Consider the following 16447-nt stretch of genomic DNA (forward strand, 5'->3'; position numbering starts at 1 on the left):
ACACGTGGCTCCTCTAAATAGAAGAGGCTGAGAAATCAAATATTTTTAGCTGGGCGAATTGCAGCCCCACCCCCACCCCCACCGTAGCCGATCTGCCACGAGGAAAAGAGGGAATGGTAACTGAGTAGGCAACAGCACTAGGAGCAGCCCCACTGACTTCCATTATTAGCCGTGTCCCCGACTTAATTAGAAAGTACGGAAAGTGACTCAGTGATTTTAAAGTGTTAGACTTTTCTAGATCTTCATAGGATCAGCCTTACAGAATGGAAGACACCTGCCTGCCCATGTCAAGATTCCTAATCCCCTGTGGCCAGCCCTGCTGCTTTGTCTACATTTCAGGTCTAAATCTCTGTTTGCCAAAAGCAACTCAAACTTGACGTGTTTCAGGTTAAACTCATGGCTTTCTGTCCATTCACCCCCACCCTACCTTTCCCTGCTTCTCCTAATTTAATATTAAATTGTCTGGGCAAGAAGCCCTGGGGTCATCCTGGGCTCTCCCTTCTTCCTTGACCCGAACAGCCAATCTAATTTCCTCCCGGGCTCCTTCCCACCGTTGTCATTACTCAATTCAGATAAATCCCCATCCTCACTGTGTGGATCCCCACCTCGCTCTGCGTGCTCGCTCTTTGCCCTACAATTCATTTCCCGTATGTGGCCTCCCAGCTGCTGTTTTTATAGCACAAATGTCCAGCATCGTTCTTTTCTTTAAAAACCTACAGAATAAAGCCCAAAACCCAGCTCCGTGACAGTCTGGCTCTGGGAGCTCTCGGCCACCCACCCAGCACACCTGGGCATGGCAGAGCCCTGCACCCTCCCTGGCCCCCGTCAGCCCTGAAGTCCGGCTCAGGGCCGCGTGCTTAGCTGTCCTACTTTCCACGGCCCACAGAAGCAACGGAAGACCCTTTCATGCATGTTTCCGAAGAGCTTTGGATTGCCCTTGATGCCTGTTTTGCTGCACCAGTTTTTAACCAAATAACAGCTTTATTGAGATAGTCACCTGTTTAGGCATGATTTCAGTGTTTCTAGAATGTTCACCAAGTCATATGACCGTCACCCTCATTCAGTTTCAGACATTGCTTACTCCAAAATGAAGGCCATCAGCATTCATTCCCCATGTACCCTCCCCTCAGTGCCTGACAACCATGGGTCCTTTTCTGTCTATGGAGTTGCCTGTCCTGGACACTTCGATAAGTGTACTCACACAGGTGGGGTTCTTGTGCCTGGCTTCTTTCACTGGCATAATTTATTTATTTATTTATTGACAGGCAGAGTGGACAGTGAGAGAGAGAGAGACAGAGAGAAAGGTCTTCCTTTGCCGTTGGTTCACCCTCCAATGGCCGCCACGGCCGGCGCGCTGCGGCCGGTGCACCGCTCTGATCCGATGGCAGGAGCCAGGTACTTATCCTGGTCTCCCACGGGGTGCAGGGCCCAAGCACTTGGGCCATCCTCCACTGCACTCCCTGGCCACAGCAGAGAGCTGGCCTGGAAGAGGGGCAACCGGGACAGAATCCGGCGCCCTGACCGGGACTAGAACCCGGTGTGCCGGCGCCGCAAGGTGGAGGATTAGCCTAGTGAGCCGCGGTGCTGGCCTCACTGGCATAATCTTTTTAAGGTTCGCCAGTTTTGTTGCATATGTCAGAACTTCGTTCCTTTTTTGTGGAATGGCATGCTGTTGAACGGCCATTGTGCGTATTGTCCGTATGTTCGGGAGTGGATAGACACATGGATTGTTTCTATATCTCGTGTATTATAAAGATGCTGCTGTGAATATTCTTGTGCACATTTTTGTCTGGATGTAGGAAAGTACCTTGAAGAGTTCATGGGAAAATGGAATTAAAATATGAGTTTATTTTGGTGCACAAAGTTTTGAGATCCATGCAATAGTTTTTTTTTTTTTTTGTAACATGCATTTTTGCATCAAAATTAATTCATACTTTTAATTCCATATTTCATGAACGTTTGTAAGTACCCTCATATGTTTTCACTTCTCCTGAGTAGGTATCTAGGCGTGCAGCTGCTGGGTCTCAGATAACTCTGTGTTTGAGGCTTCGAGGAACTGCCAGTCTTTTCCAAGTGGCCACGCTGTTTTACCTTCCATCAGCAATGTCTGAGCATTCTGCCCCAGTTTTGAGTGTCTGCCTTGGGTATTTTTCATTATTTTATTTTCAACTTTAAAGCATCATTTTGATGTAGCTGTGTTTTTGGTAGACAGGATAGCTGATAAACACACGTATAAAAATATGGGGTGGAGGTTGTGGAACGGCGGATGAAGTCTTCGTCTTGGGATGCTGCACCCACGTCGGAGTGCCTGGTTTGTGAGTCCCAGCTCCTCTGTGTCTGATCCAGCTGCCTGCCGATGTGCATCCTGGGTCTACATTTCAGTGACATTTGAGTGACAGCTCAGTACTTGGGTCTCCGCCACCCGTAGGAGAGACTGGATGGAGTTCCCAGCTCCTGGCTTCAGCCTGGCCTGTCCGAGCTGTTGGGAGAATTTGGGGAGTGAACCAGTAGAGAGAAGATGTCTTTCTGTTTCATTCCCTCTCTCCCTCCTCCTGTCATTCAGCCTTTCAAATAAATAAATAGGGCCCCACACTGTGGTGTACTAGGCTACTAGGCTAAGCTTCCGCCTGTGGTGCCAGTTCAAGTCTCAGCTGCTCCACTTCCTTTCCAGCTCTCTGCTATGGCCTGGGAAAGCAGTAGAAGGTGGCCAAGTGCTTGGACCCCTGCACCCACATAGGAGCTTCTTCCAGGTCTCCCACACAGGTGCAGGGGCCCAAGCACTTGGCCTTCTTCCACTGCTTTCCCAGGCCATCAGCATAGAGCTGGACTGGAAGTGGAGCAGCCAGGACAGAAATGGGCACCCATTTGGGATGCTGATGCTGCAGTCAGAGGCTTAACCCTTTGTGCCGCAATGCTTGCCTCTCCCCTTTCCTGCTGTTTCCTAGAAAACAGCCTGACACACAGTAACCTCAAAAAGGAGCTATGAGCTATTATTATAAGCTATCATTTGTGGATAGGAGCCATATATCCATAGATTGATTGATCAAATATTTATGGATTACCTGTGTATGGTTTTCACTTGGCACTGTGCCAAGTTCAGTAACCATAGGCTGCCTTGTACCAGCTGTGCACAGACAGGTGCTTGGCAAAAGCTGGAGGGAAAGGCAGAAGGTGCCTGGGCAGTGGGCTCAGATGTACTTGCACTTGGTCTGCTCTTGTCACATCCCAGCTACTTGATCTTGGGGTAATCACTTTGCATCTTTGAGCCTTGATTTTCTCATCTGTGAAATGGGGGTTGGGGCTGGCGCCATGATTCACTTGGTTAATCCTCCACCTGCAGCGCCGACATCTCAGATAGATGCCGGTTCTAGTCCCAGTTGCTCCTCTTCCAGTCCAGCTCTCTGCTGTGGCCTGGGAGGGCAGTGGAGGATGGCCCAAGTGCTTGGGCCCCTGCACCCGTGTGGGAGACCAGGAAGAAGCACCTGGCTCCTGGCTTTGGATCGGCACAGCACCGGCTGTAGCTGCCATTAAGGGAGTGAACCAATGGAAGGAAGACCTTTCTCTCTCTCTCTCTCTCTCTCTGTAACTCTACCTGTTAGAAAAAAATAAAAAAGAAATGGGGGTGATAGAAAAGATACATCAGTTACAGTCGGAACGGGCAGGGTAGGGAATGTACTTCCAACCATGAACCTCAGTATTAAACACCAACTGTGTCTGCCAGGGAACGAAGCTGTACTGAACCGTGTAACTAGCCCCTTTCCCGTGCATTTGCCATGAATTCTTGCCCTGCTGTCAGAAGGTGGGATGTTTTACCCTCACAGGGTAGAACCAAGGGAAGGAAACAACAGTGTCCCTTCCACTTCTTTTTTTGAGACACAGAAATAGATTGTAAGTCTTCAGTGTCCTGGCAGCTGTTGGTTTTCTAACACAGTCACACTTTGGAAAGAAATGCTTTTGTTTTAATCATGCAACTCTCCAGCAGCTCAGAAGAGAAATAAAAGTAGCAGCAAAAATAGGTGAGATAATTGCCTACCACGATGAGCAAGCGAACATCTTTCCGGAGCTTAAAATGCACTTTCCCCACATCCTAATGGCTCTGGCGTGATTCTTTTGTTGTTATTCTGGTGCTCACCCAAAATGTAGGGGTTTGGAAATTGACCTGCAGACTTCTGGAAGGAAAATTCGGTGCATACCGGATGGGTGCCTGGTCGTGTGCCTGCCTGCTGGCACTCAGTGGGTTTAGGTGCTGCTGTCTGGCATTACTCGTATAAATTACTAAGGCAAGGAGCTGACAGCCAGGATACCAGTCTGTGGGGTCCAGGTGTGCAGTGTTCTGTTGCGGGGGACCAAAGCCACCCATTGTTATTACAGACCTGTGGCCTTGGCTTCCCTCCAGCCCTCTCATGCCCCGGAAAACCTTGCCCTGTTCTTGTGTTATTGCTTTAAGTGAACCAAGTTGCAGATGACCTGTGCCTACTGCGGGCTCGTGTGTTCAGACTGTAACTCACCGTGTGGTGGCCATGTGATAACAGAAGAGCTAAACTCATGGGCTGTGGTTGCTTTGGGGACTGCTATTTTCTTGTACTCGTGCCTGTTTTCCTGTGCAGTGGTCAGTTGCCTCGGACTCTAGCGGATGGCCGTGGTGGAGTTTTCCACTGTTGTGGCTGCTGGTATGCAGGGCCAGAACAGGGACGTTCAGTCTCAACACTTGGTCCCCCCCTTTTTTTTTTTTTAAAGATTCATTTATTTATTTGAAAGTCAGAGCTACACAGAGAGAGGAGAGGCAGAGAGAGGTCTCCCATTGATGGTTCACTCCCCAAATGGCCACAACAGCCGGAGCTGCGCTGATCCAAAGCCAGGAGCTTCTTCCTGGTCTCCCACGCAGGTGCAGGGGCCCAAGCACTTGGGCCATCTTCTACTGCTATCCCAGGCCATAGCAGAGAGCTGGATGGGAAGTGGAGCAGCCAGGACTAGAACCGGAGCCCATATGGGATGCTGGCGCTTCAGGCTATGGCGCCACAGCGCCCTTGGCCCTGTTCTTGATGGCTCTAGCCGTTTGTTTGGACCAAATTGTCAAAAGAATTTTGATTGTTTTTCTTTATTCATTTGTATATACTTTTTAGGTGTAGAGAGACCTCCTAATTCAGATAGCTCAAAGCATTAAAAACAACAACAACAATAAACCTTAGCAGTTGTCCCAGATAAAGATGCTAGTTCTCAGAATGGGAAGTCGCCAGCACCGCGGCTCACTAGGCTAATCCTCCGCCTTGCGGCGCCAGCACACCGGGTTCTAGTCCCGGTTGGGGCGCTGGATTCTGTCCCTGTTGCCCCTCTTCCAGGCCAGCTCTCTGCTGTGGCCCAGGAGTGCAGTGGAGGATGGCCCAAGTCCTTGGGCCCTGCACCCCATGGGAGACCGGGATAAGTACCTGGCTCCTGCCATCGGATCAGCGCGGTGCGCTGGCCGCAGCGTGGCAGCCATTGAAGGGTGAACCAACGGCAAAGGAAGACCTTTCTCTCTGTCTGTCTCTCTCACTGTCCACTCTGCCTGTCAAAAAAAAAAAAAAAAAAAAAAAAAAAAAAAGAATGGGAAGTCCTAAACTTCTGTATTTTTACTTGATTTTTGGAACAGGTAATACCACACATAATAAATGCTTTAAAAATTTCAAAAAAGAATATACGATGTAAAGTAAGTCTTTCTCATACTCCATTCTCAAGCTACCTAGCTATACATTCTTCTAGATGCTTCATACATATGTACGCATAAGCATGTACATGTGTGTACACACACGACACAAATAATGGCATGCTCATTCTATGCACATTTCTTACCACCTGCTTTTTTCACTTACAATAACCTGGAACTCATTCCACATTGAATTAAATAGGGCAGCCATATTTTTTAGCAGCTACCTGATTTGCGATTTAAGGGACGAATCATAGTTGAATAAGCAGTTCCCAATTAATGGACATATAGGTTATTTCCAGTCTTTTAATATTAAAAAGTGCTGCAACAAATGTCACTGGCCACGTTATTTCTTACCATGAGTTCCTAGAATGGGACAGTACACTCTAAGATTGCAGTGCACTCGTCCATTTCCGTTGACAGAAGCTGCACAGATTCTTGCTTCACCATTAGTGATGAGAATGATTGGCCCTCTGCACTCTTCTCAGCCTGTGTTTATCAATTTTTTGATCCTTGCCAATCTGGTGGGTGAAGAATGGTATCTTCTTGTAGCTCTGACTTGCACTTGCTTATTATGAATAAGGTGGAGCACCTTTGTGTGTGTGTAAATGCCATTTGTTTCCTGTATCTTAACTCTGTAGGCCCACTATGCATTTTTCTATCCTATTCTCTGAGTTTGCAGGAATACTTTGCACAGGTATATGAAATATAAGCAATAGGAGAAAATAGCCATTTTACTGTCATTTTTTCTTTACTGTGGTTTTACCCCAGTTTGTAACACAATTTGTTTTAATATGATTTTTCTCCCATTTGTAGCCTGTCTTTGGTTTTGTTTATTGTAGTTCTATGGCTTTCTGTACTTGTTTTGCAGAAATTGTTTATAACTTGGAAGAGTCTTTCTGACTTTGAGATTTTAAAAAAATTCTCCTGCATTTTCTTTTACTATGATTATAGTTTCCCTTTTTAACAAAAATTTAAAATGACCCCTTGGAATTAGTGTTAGACATGAGCTCCTTACATTGTATCTCACTTTGTTTTTCCAGTTTGTTGCCAAGTTTTTCAGCAATTTTCACTCTTCTCCCCACCATATTCAGAGTGTGTCTGTCTTTTTTTTTTCATGGCAAAAATTTCCAAAACTATTTAGGCCTACTTCTGGACCCTGAGTTCTGCTACTGCACAGAGTCTCCATGTAGCAGCACCAGCTGTTTTAATGAGTATAGCTTCATGATTTGTTTATTATCCATTGATTGTAGTTTTCCTTATGAATTTTAGAAGCACCTTATCTTGTTATAAAAAGCAGAAAGTTAGTATTTTCATTTACAAACACTTCCAGAGAACATGAAGTCTCTATTTTCAGGATCTGCTATTGGATTCCAAGAGCTCGTGGAAAAATTGGATTAAAAGATAATGCAAAGTTGCCATGAACTTCTCTTTCTTGTTCTTTAAAGATGTATTTGTTTATTTGAAAGGCAGAGTTAAAGAGAGAAGGAGAGACAGAGAGCTCTTCCATTCACTGGGTCACACTCCAAATGGCTGCAGCAGCCATGGCTGGGCCAGGCTACAGCCAGGAGCTACATCTGGGTTTCTGATGTGGTGCATGAGCCATCTTCTTCTGCTTTCCTATGCACATTAGGAGGGATTTGGATCGTAAATGGAGCAGCCGGGACTTGAACCTGTGCCCATATGGGATGCTGGTGTTGCAGACTGCTGTTTAACTCCCTACGCCATAGTGCCAGCCTCGCCATGAACAACTTGACATCCCCATATAGGGTGTTCTGTATTTCTGCTGCCTTATAATTATTTATTTATGTCTTTTACAGCTTTATTTTTTGTTGTCAGAGAAAAAAACTGACATAGGCAAGAAACACAGTAAGAGTCCCACTTTGAATATGGTTTTATCTGCCTTACTGCAAATGTTCTGTCGTTTTGTTTTAATAATTTGATTACTGCTACTTGGCACCTTGCTATTCATGGCTGCTAACTCAAATCCTGTGTATTATACTAATTTCCATTGTAAAGAATCTGCCTTGTGAAATGGTTTTTGTACTGATTTTAACTTTTCTGACTGAAATTAAGTGTGTATTTTTCACAGTCATTTTGATCCAATCTGAGGGGATTTTTTTCTTTTAATCTGTGAGTTTAGCCTATTCACTTGTATTGTTATGACAGATATGCTATTATTACTATCATATGTTCTGTTTTCTATTTTTTAGTGGCTGTTTTTGTCTTTGTTTCTTTGACTTTTTTTTTTTTTTTAATTTCCTTGTATTGCACTGGAGGATGTACTCTACTTTCAGGTTTTCTGGTAGTTACCTGTTTAATGGTAACTTCTATAATTCTATGGGAGTTTTAAAATTTAGAGAGTGTCTACTGATTCCTCACTTTAGTGCCAAGCATCTACTCCCTCCCACCTCCATTCCGTTCCTTTCCAAAGTGCACTTTCACCTCCAGTCTTGGTTGATTGACCCCTCTCCTCAGTCTTTCTGGTATTTACATTGGTACCTCTTAGTGTATATGACATGGACTCTCCTTAAAACTTACTTACTTGAAAAATGGGGGGAGAGAGAGAGATTAAGATGGAGTTATCTTCCATCTGCTGTTGACTCCTCAAATGCCCACAGCCAAGACTTAAGCCCGGCCAAAACCAGGAGCCAGGAACTCCATCCGGGTCTCTCATGTAGGTGGTAGGAACCTAAGTTCCTACAGCAGGGCTGTCACCTGCTGTCTCCCAGGCACATTAACAGGAAGCTGGATTGGAAGCCCTGAGTAGCTGGGACTTGAACCAGGCACTCCGCTGTGGGATGTGGGCGTCCCAAGGGGTGGCTTAACTCACTGTGCCACGGTGCCTGTCCCACTCTTACACCCCTAAATATTCACGACTCTGTAACGCTTAAGTTGATTCTGACCACATGAATGTAACAAAGATAGTTAGGGAATCAATATACCTACATCTTCCATGTTATTTTATACTTGATAGCTCTTGCTGGCTGTGTCGCTCTGTTTTGCTGTGATGAACAGCAGTTACATTCCTTTGTGTTACCGCAGTTCCGCAGGTACTTAGTCTTGGTTCTGCTGTTTTGGCTGCATACGCACTGCCATTTCTTTAGCCCTGCTTTCTCTCCTCAACTCCTGATTGGCTGAACATTCTTCCTATAATAGTATCTTTAATAAAAACGTAGGAGACGTAAATTTTGCATGTTTTAAAACATTTATCACTAGCCTGTTGCCTACATCAGCAGTTTGGCTAATATGACTTTTTCTTCAGATATTTTGTGCCTTTTCAATGAAAAGATTTGTATCATAGTTTTGACAATTTTTCTTAAATTATATTTTTGGAATTATGTGTTTTAACATTTGTTCTCTTCCATGTCTTTTATTCAGGAAAACCATTATCTTTTATCTTCCATATCATTTTCTCTCTTTTAAACTCCTTTTCCATTTTTACTTTTCTCAGTCTTCCATGGTATATTTTTAGCAATACCTGTTTTCTTGGGACTTTGCCTAGTTTGGTCTTTATTTTCCTCTTCTACTTCTGCCTCATTTTATCTTCTAATATTGTTGTATCTTCTAAGAATTTTTCTTTTCATTGTGTTCCGGTTTTTGAGGGTTGTTTCATTCATTTCTTTGGGTTAATAATTATAGGTCTTACCATCTGTTTTACCTACTCCACAGCAGTATTTTTCTGCTAAGTTCTTCATGTCTCATCTGTTCTTTTTCCTGTTCCTCTCCTTGCTTTGTTCCAAGTTTCTTTGTATGGGTTCTGTATTGGTCCCTCCTTTTACTAAGCATCTTGCAATGAGTTGAATTCTTAGTCCAACTCTTTGCAGGTTCTAGACCAACAAGAATTCTCCTTGACTCAAGAGGGTGCTCCCTAGGACAGAGGGAGGGGAGGAGGTGTCTGTGATGAGACCCTTATTGAAACGCGCACTTGTGTGCTTGTACAAGTCGCTTGAGACCCTCCATTCCCAGCCTTCAGAGTTGGATGCCTTCTCTGCTTTGTCTGCCCTGTTTCTCCAGTGCACCTCATGAAAGGCTCACCTGTGCCACCTCCTCTGCCCACTGGTGGATCGAGGGTCTGGGGCCACTCCTACTGCCTGCCCACGCATCCTTTCCCCTTATTCTACAGGACCTGCGGGCTTGCCTCACCGAGGAGCTGCCTTGAAGACCAGGGCTTCGTGGGCTGTGCCTTGCAGCAGCACCCCGGGCACTGAGCAGTCCTGGCTCACTTATCAGAGTTCTTCGTTCTGATTTCCCCTTTCCAAGAAAGAGAACTTTTTTTTTCAGTCCACCGTATTAAAACCAGAGGCCCTTTGTGAACTGAACTTTATTTTGAAAAGTACACTCTTTAAATAAGGCAAACCATCTCCTCTGAGCTGTCCTTTCTTCCATTTCTTTTTTTTTATTTGACAGGTAGAGTTATAGACAGTGAAAGAGAGATAGAGAGAAAAGTCTTCTTCCATTGGTTCACCTCCCCAAATGGCCGCTACAGCTGGCGCTGCGCCGATCCGAAGCCAGGAGCCAGGTGCTTCGTCCTGGTCTCCCTTGCCGGTGCAGGGCCCAAGTACTTGGGCCATCCTCCGCTGCCTTCCCAGGCCACAGCAGAGAGCTGGCCTGGAAGAGGAGCAACCGAGACTAGAACCCAGCTCCCCAACTGGGACTAGAACCCGGGGTGCCGGCACTGCAGGCGGAAGATTAGCCTAGTGAGCCACAGCGCCAGCCCTCTTCCATTTCCTTCTTACACTTAAGCAAATTAGGAAAAAGAAAACTGACTTCCCTTTTTATAGATGGGCATTAAATCCCGAATGAGAGACCTGTTCTCCAACCATCAAACCTTTTCCGTGGATTCTGTCATCCTCCTGCATACAGGGAGGGCTTTTTTAGTGGGAGCGCTGAGCCCGGAGAGCCCTGCGTGCAGGCTGTTTTACCCCCACACTGATCGCGGGGTCTGCCCTTGGGCAGGAACTCCTCCCGCACTCCCCTTGCCTCTTTCTTCAGTTTCTAATGTATTTCCTCAATGGTCATTAGGATGATTATTTAATCTCACAGATTAAATTAGGCTTCCATGTCATGCTGCTGCCAACGCAGAGTTCCAGCTTCTGCTTGAAGAGTTGGCCTGGTCCCCAGTGTGCATGCCATTGCTTTAATACAGAGAGATCTCAACGTCAAGGCAATGGCTTTTGGCATTTTGGCCTCACCGTTGGCCTAGGTTGTACCAGGATACCGAAGGCATAGTCCTCATGTTTGAACCCCTGAGGAATCCTTGATCCAGTAAAGGGAGACATGTTGATCTAGGAAAAGACAGTTGCCCAGTGCCTGGTGCCATGATACAAGGTGTAACCAAAGCACTACAGGTGCCGTTGGCTCAGCCAAAGCAGGAGAACACCTGTGCAGAGAAGCTGGTGTCTGGATGACACTTTCAAGTGTTAGTAGGAACATTCTGGGTGGTAAAGGCCATAACGTGCAGTCCGAAGAGCAGACATGAAGACATAATGATATAAAGAGAAGGCATGGGTCTTGGTCCATTTCTGCTGCTAACAAACTCTCCAAGGCCAGGCAAATTGAAAACAGATCTGTTTCGTTCATGGTTCTGGAGATGGAGGCAGGTGGCAGTGCCTGGCAAGGGCCTTATGCTGCGTCGTTTCATGGTCGTAGCATCAAAGGGTGAGAGCAGTTGGACAGGGGGAGACTGATCCACTTCATGATTACCCGCCCTTATGGTAACTGTGCCAGTCCTGGCAGACCTAACCTGCCTCTGACACAGGCACTAATCCTTTCTGACAGGTGCCCCATGATCTGGTCACCTCCCAGTGGGCCCCACCTCTTTAGAGTCCCACTGCCTCTCAAAGCCGTTACATTGGGGACCAAGCTTCCAGCACGAGAACCATTGGGAGACAAATCATATCGTGGCCATAGCAGCGTGTAAGAAAGTACCAAGGGCCAGCGCCATGGCTCACTTGGTTAATCCTCTGCCTGCAGCGCTGGCACCCCGGGTTCTAGTCCCAGTTGGGGCACCGGGTACTAGTCCCAGTTGCTCCTCTTCTAGTCCAGCTCTCTGCTGTGGCCTGGGAGGGCAGTGGAGGATGGCCCAAGTGCTTGGGCCGTGCACCAGCATGGGAGACCAGGAGGAAGTACCCAGCTCCTGGCTTCTCATGGGCGCAGTGCCGGCCATAGCGGCCATTAGGGGAGTGAACCAACAGAAGGAAGACTTCTCTCTGTCTCTCTCTCACTGTCTATAACTCTACCTGTCAAATAAAAAAAAAGAGTGCCAAGTGACGTGATGGTGTCTGGTAGAGCAGGCACGGAAAAGAGTGCAGGATGAGACGTAGAACTGGACTCCTCAGGAGGACGCGTTATCTCCAGGAGTGACGTTGTGGTGGTGTCTGAGAGGTGACACTTGTCAGTCGGTGCATCAGGCTTGGCTGCCTTGAGCTGTGCTGGCTAAGGAGACTGCTGATGGCAGAGATGAGAGGGGTTCCGTGCAGCTGGCTACTTGAGGTCCTAAAGCAACTTCAAACTGGACGAAGGACCCAGCTACAAGCATGTGTGTGGTTCTTCTCTGGGCAGGCGCTAGAACACTAGGAATGATGGGAAAGTGCTTATGCTAATCTACAGGCTCACAGTACAACTTGGGATGAAAGGGTTTGTCTTTGCTTATGCCTCACGTTACCTTCATCCTACACTTGATTTTCAGAAGAGCATTTCAGGTGCACTCACACTTAGTGCTTTGGAAGGAGCATCCTCCTTATCAAATCTAGCATCATAAACTAATCACAGTGGGGTTTTTTTGTTGTTGTTGTAAAAGGTCTCATTCTTTTATAATACTGATTGCAAGTTTCCATTGAATAATCAACTCCATTTTTTATACTTGTCATACCTCGATTTTCCAAAACTAGAGATGCCAATTTTTAGAAGTATAATTGTTATGTAAAACTGAAAAGTACTTTTAAAAATGTGTGGTTAATGTGTTTTTTAAAAATGTATTCAAGAGACAGAGTGAGAGAGAGAGAGATACAGAGGGCTCCAGTTCCCTGGCTCACTCCCCAGAAGCAGGTGTCATAACCAGTGCTTTAACTACTAGGGCAGGCACCCACCCTGCTGTCATGCATTTTTAATAAACCATTTCTTATTTTATGAATTCAAGGGCAGGGGGAAAAAAGGACAGGAAACCAATATTTTCTCCTTTCACCCTGGGGGTCTACACATGCAATGGTTTTCATGGCATTCAGCCATAATTTACGTGCCTGGGTCAATGATAAATATTATCAATATCAACATTTTCCCCTTCACCAAATGCTGTTCAAATATTACAGTAATTTTGATGAATGATCTGGGGACAAATTTGCATTTCAATGTCTTATTGAAAGGAAACCGGCCTATGTGCTCACTGTAGGCATGCTGTACTTGGTTTCATCTTAGACTCTGGTTGAAGCGTGCCATCGTTTTAGAATTCTCATAGACAGACCACATTAATCCTTTAAACGTTGCAGCAGATAATTAACTGTAATATCCAGTCAGGGCTGAGCCGTCTGGGTTGCAGAAGCGGATGCCTGGGCTGGCGTCTCTCAGGTGTCTGCAGTTACCTGTGTGGGAGGTGCATGGGTACTGTGCTGTGTCTCCCTTTCACTTTTGTGTGGCGCATGGTCTACTGTTTTCCTGGGCCCAGCCTGTTGAAGTTAAATAAATCTACACACAAATGGTTTTTTTTTTTTTTCTTGGTGAACAGCTTCCCGCTGTTTGGGACAGAGTGTTCACCATCCTGGATATTCCACAACTGTGCCATAAAGGTTCCCTGGTGTGCAGATACTCCCCAAGATTCTGACTGAGTAGGTCTGGGATGGGGGACTTTTCTTCCCTTTTTTTGGGATTGATTGATCAGTTGATTCAAAAGGCAGAATGACTGAGAGGGAGAGACAACGAGACAGAGACAGAGAGATCTATGCCATTTGCTTGTTCATTTCCAAATGCACCCAATGGCCAGGGCTGGGCAAGGCCAAAGCCAGGAGCCAGGAACTGCATCTGGATCTCCCACATAGGGGCAGGGGCCCAAGCACTTAGGCCATCTTCCTCCACCCTCCATTACCCCACCCTGGAATAGATCTGATGAAGAGGTTGTGCTGTGACAGCCCAGGGTCCTCCTGTGTGACTGGCAGCCATGCTCTGTTGGCCCACCATTTTTATTATTAATTAATAATTAACTCGAGAGGCAGAGCTCCCACTCAGTTGTCCACAGATGCCCACCGTGGCCGAAGTCAGGAGTTGGGTGTTCAATCCAAGTGTCCCACAAGGGTGACAGGACCTCAACTACTTGAGCCATCCCTGCTGCCTCTCAGGGTCTGCATTAGAAGGAAGCTGGAGGGGCCAAGGCCGGTGCGGTGGCATAGCAGGCTAAGCCTCCACCCGTGGCTCTGGCATCCCAGATGGGCCCCAGTTCATGTCCCGGCTGCTCCCCTTCCGATCCAGCTCTCTGCTGTGGCCTGGGAAAGCAGTGGAAGATGGCCCAGGTGCCTGGGCCCCTGCACCCACATAGGAGACCTGGAAGAAGCTCCTGGCTTCGAATCAGCCCAGATCCAGCCATTGCAGCCATTTGGGAAGTAAACCAGCAGATGGAAGATCTTCCCCAACCCGTTCTCTGACACACTAACTCTCAAATAAATAAAATCTTTAAAAAACAAAACAAAAACAAAAACAAAAAACGAGGAAGGTGGAATCAGGAAGTGGAGCTGGAGCCAGGAATTAAACTCAAGTACCAAGTGCTCACACTTGCCTGGGAAGGGGGGTGGAGGTAAAAATGCCTTTGAGTTATGCTAGCCTGCCTTGGGTTCTGTATCTGAGGATTCAACCAACCACAGATAGAAAATATTTAGAAAAAATACCTGTATCTGTACTGAACATGTAGACTTATTTTATTGTCATTATTCCCCAGAATATACCACTATTTGTATAACAGTTACATTATATTAGGTATTATAAATAATCTAGAAATGACTTAAAGTATATAGGAGAATCAAACAGGAGACAGAGAGAGAGATTTGAGTATCCATGTGGATTTGGAATCCTCAGGGGGTCCTGGAACCATTATCCCCACAAATACAAGATATGTCTTTACTTACCAGCATTTCAAAATTGTATTTCACGCAAATATCTAGATATGAAGCTTTTCTTGGAAAAAAATGGGAGGCTCTGGCCAATACTGGGCTCACATTCCGACGGCATCCCAATCAGCCCAAACTGACGGTGGCCCCTGCTCCAAATCCAGGCCTCTCTCTCCCAGGCGGGTTCACCTGTCACCTCCCCACCCCTGAGTCAGCATCCCAGGCTACTGCCTGCCTGCAAAGGGCTCAGGAGAGGAGTTCCTGGCCTATGACTGGGGGAAGTAGACTCATAATGGGAACAATTTCTCAGTAATGGAGAGAGTGTTCAAGAGGTGGCCACAAAACGAGTGTTCACCCTACCCAAGGAAGAAGACATTTCTGAGTGGGCAGGTGTCCTCCACCCCTGCTGAGCCTCCTGGGCTGCTTGCTCATGACTGTCCTGCTACTCGGCACACACACCCTGATAGGCACCTTGTGCCTGTGAAGAAGGCGACAGCTCCCACCAGGCCCTCATTTATTGTGTCCCATCTTGAGTTTGAGCTGAGCATTCCCTAGCAGTCGCTACCCTATTTTAAAAGAAGAGAGACCTCCTATCTGCTGGTTCACTCCCCACATGCCCACAACAACCAGGCCTGGGCCAGGAGCCCAGACCTCAATTCAGGCCTCCTACATGGGTGGCAGGAACCCAAGTAGTTGAGCCATCACCTGCTGCCTCCCAGGGTGTGCATTAGCAGGAAGTGGGATCGGAAGCAGAGGAGCTGGGACTTGAACCGGACTCTCCATCTGATATGGGGTGCAGGCACCCCAAGTGGTGTCTTTTAACTGCCGGGTGCCACATGCCTGTCTCCTACTCCTCTTACTATGATTATTCTTGGTGAGGATGATACCTGTAGCTTCCAATTGATTGTGTCAGGATTTGTACTACATTCCTTATATACAACATTTTTTTCTAAAGATTTTATTTATTTGAGAGGTAGAGTTACAGATAGAGGGAGACACAGATAGAAAGGTCTTCCGTCCACTGGTTCACTTCTCTAATGGTTGCAACGGCTGTGGCTGGGCCAGGCTGAAGCCAAGAGCCAGGAGCTCCTTCCAGGTCTCCCATGTGGGTACAGGGGCCTGAACACTTGGGCCATCTTCCACTGCTCTCCCAGGCCATTAGAGAGCTGAATTAGAAGAGGAGCAGCCCGGACACAAACCAGTGTCTATGTGATGCCAGTGGAGATTTAGCCTACTATGCCACAGCGATGGCCTCCTCATTTACAACATTTTTGAAAAACACCTTGATAATTAACAATTAAGTATTATGGCGTCTACTTTGCAAATAAAGAAAAAGAGGCCCATGGGGGTGAAGTGATTTGACCAAAGTCGCGCAGCTGAGAAAAAGCCAAAGGGACGCCAAGACCGGCACTGTCCCCTGACTCAGGTCTCACGGGGAAGCCCAGCTGGTTCTGATCCCCTCACCAGCCTCTGATGCTGCTTAGGCAGCTAATGTGCATTTCCACGCAGTTTTCCAGTTATTTCATGACTTCGGGGAGAGTATAAAAGCCTTATATTGAAGACATCTTAGATACATTTTTAAATGGGTTGGAAGAACACAAAGTGTCAAGGAGCTCCTGGGTGCACAGCCTGTGACTTCCGGGAGCTCTGGGTCGCTAGCTGTCAGATTTTA

General features: G+C 46.6%; 1 protein-coding gene across 3 annotated transcripts in view; it reads left to right on the forward strand.

Moving 5' to 3' along the window:
• Nucleotides 1–16447, forward strand: part of WIPF3 (WAS/WASL interacting protein family member 3) — an 86007-nt gene that overhangs the window by 5736 nt on the left and 63824 nt on the right. The window lies entirely within an intron of this gene.

Source organism: Oryctolagus cuniculus, chromosome 16, assembly GCF_964237555.1.
Source record: "Oryctolagus cuniculus chromosome 16, mOryCun1.1, whole genome shotgun sequence".
In the NCBI taxonomy this organism is placed as follows: Eukaryota; Metazoa; Chordata; class Mammalia; order Lagomorpha; family Leporidae; genus Oryctolagus; species Oryctolagus cuniculus.